The sequence below is a fragment of the Ipomoea triloba genome, chromosome 15 (assembly GCF_003576645.1).
Source record: "Ipomoea triloba cultivar NCNSP0323 chromosome 15, ASM357664v1".
Taxonomy (NCBI): Eukaryota; Viridiplantae; Streptophyta; class Magnoliopsida; order Solanales; family Convolvulaceae; genus Ipomoea; species Ipomoea triloba.
Window position 1 is genome coordinate 1,237,891 of NC_044930.1, and position 2,540 is coordinate 1,240,430.

The following is a 2,540-nucleotide window of genomic DNA, read 5'->3' on the forward strand; positions in this document are numbered from 1 at the left end:
TAACTCATAAACTATTACCCAAATTAGATCGACCCGACCCGTCTCACGGATTGAGATCTGTGAGACGGTCTCACACAAGTGTAACCCTTATGTTAAAAGTATGTTAACAACGTGGGCGTTACATAATATTGCTAAATGGTGAGATACAAGCAAGAGACTGTGAGGATAGTGGAACATGGATCCAATCTTAATTATGGTGAGAATATAAGAAGGCCGAGTGACTTTTTGGGAGCTAGAGAGATTGTTTTTATTATAGAAAATATTATAATATGTTGATTTATTATTTAGTATAAAAGTATTATTGGAGACCAAATGTGTATTTCGCTACCCAATGTCTTGTTCTTCAAGTTCTATATTGTAGTTTAGCATATTCCTTAAGACAATCACACCGTCCAAATCGTATAGGCATGGACCTAAAGCTATCAAATACTACGTTACAAATATGTGTGCAAACCACATATAAAATTTAAAACAGATGCATGATACGTAAGAAGTGATGCTTAATAAGTTGCAAATTGATGTGCAAATTAAACCACGTAGAAAAGGACGGTTAATGGGTTACATTGTGAGATGGTGAGAGGTCACTTTTAGGTGTAGTCTTGGTGGTTAGAGGGGAAATGTCCCCTTCTCTTTGCCTTTTTCCTCCTTATATAGGCAAGCTCTAGATGAACAAAACACAAAAATTATTCCTTAAATTTTAAATTAGACTTAATTAAATTATTTTTTAAACAATTTTTATTTTTGCATCAATAAATCACTTGAATCTTTAAACATATCGAATTTTTATAGATTTGGGACATAATTCCAATAGTAATGTTAAAACAATTTTATACCCAATACCCACAATAATAATTCTCGTTTATTATTATTATTATTATTATTATTATTATTATTTTTATATATCTAAAAGGCTAAAATGATGTATTTATTATGCTCTATCTAATGAACTGTTACGAGTGTAAGATCGTGTCATCAAAAACGACGTCAAACACTATGAAAAGATAAAGAGAGAAAAGGGCACATGCATAATACTATGCTCCTAAGTGGCAGTCAACAAGTCAATGGTTTTTTTTTTTTTTTTTTTTGGGTAACTTTAAAAAGCACGTTTTTTTGAAGGGGAAAAAACGTTGCTTGTTTAGGAACGAGGTTGTTGTTTAGTGTTTAGCCGATGGAGTTGCAACCAACTTGCAAGGGCATACAATGTATTAGTGCACCTGATGACGTGGCTGTGTTGAGGCATGACAATGGGATAGGAATGGATTAACTTTTTATTATTATTATTATTTTTTTAAAATAAGGCTTTAGAACTATTTATATGGTTTGAAAATTAAAGATTTTGGATTATTTAAAAAATATATTTACATGATAAGATCAAACTTATTTAATAAGTTATGTAATTTAATATTGGGACAGTAAATGAAAATCACATATCAAGACTAATCATGTTTGTGTCGTATAAGACCAAGTATAAGGGTGACAAAATGCTTCATTATAAGTTTTAGATTAGTTACATTTTTCGGATGGATTGAACATGAGACTTTTCGTTAACTAGCTGAAGAAACTTATGGCTAGACCCAAAAAATAGAAATCATGAGATTTTTTGGATTAAACCAATTTAAACGTGATGCCTTGCACACTTAAAGTGTATTTAAGTTTTTCATATTCTTTTTTATCCTTTTTTTTTTTTCTGTGATCGGGGAATCCACAATCACTATCCTAGAGTGTACATTAAGTAAACACAGCTATCCAGTACGACATGTTCAACTAAAAAGGGTATTGGTAAGAATTAAACTTGTAACCTTAAAGAATCATACTTTACCCTCTCGTTTATCCATTTTGAGACTCCTCTTTTTTTTTTCTTTTTTTTTTTTAAATGTTGTTGTGCTTCTCACTAAGAGAGGTTTAGAGTGTGTAATAATGTTAATTAATAATGGTAAATTATGATCTAATGGGCCATATTGTCAATCCTAGAGAAATGTAAGATTCGTATTAATCTCCAACCGAACTGCATATGGGCCATTGGGCTTACATTTAATCAACTTGTGATAACAGAAATGTTTGTCGGTCCGAGATAATCTAAAACATCCAAGATCATGGGCCACATGCGAGAAAACAGGGATCTTGTCGGACCGAGATTATCCAAAACATCCTTAAACATAAAAAATGGCGTCGCCCGGACTCGAACCGGAGACCTTCAGTGTGTTAGACTGACGTGATAACCAACTACACCACGACACCTCGACGTCACCTCATTTGTGTTTGTTTATACATATACAATAAGGTATAAAAATTTTCTGGCTATGGAGTTTTTTGTGTGGGAAGTTTGACATGCATGTGAGTAGTTATGTAACTTATGTTGCAGGAGCTTGGGTATTGGATCTTTATCATAAAAGAGCTGAACACATAAGCCCTAGACATTTGTTTACAGTGTATCGTCGCTAGTGAGACTTGATCTTTGGTATTTCTATTTAAATTTCACCTTAATGATCAACTAAACTGCCCATGTAGGTATTGATGGTTATTTATTGAGCCTATATGTC

The 2,540-nt window shown here is 32.6% G+C and overlaps 1 non-coding gene across 1 annotated transcript; it reads right to left on the bottom strand.

The window, feature by feature from the left end:
• Positions 1–2,164: 2,164 nt before the first annotated feature.
• Positions 2,165–2,238, bottom strand: TRNAV-AAC. Its single transcript has one exon. It is a non-coding gene; the product is annotated as a tRNA-Val (tRNA).
• Positions 2,239–2,540: the final 302 nt, after the last annotated feature.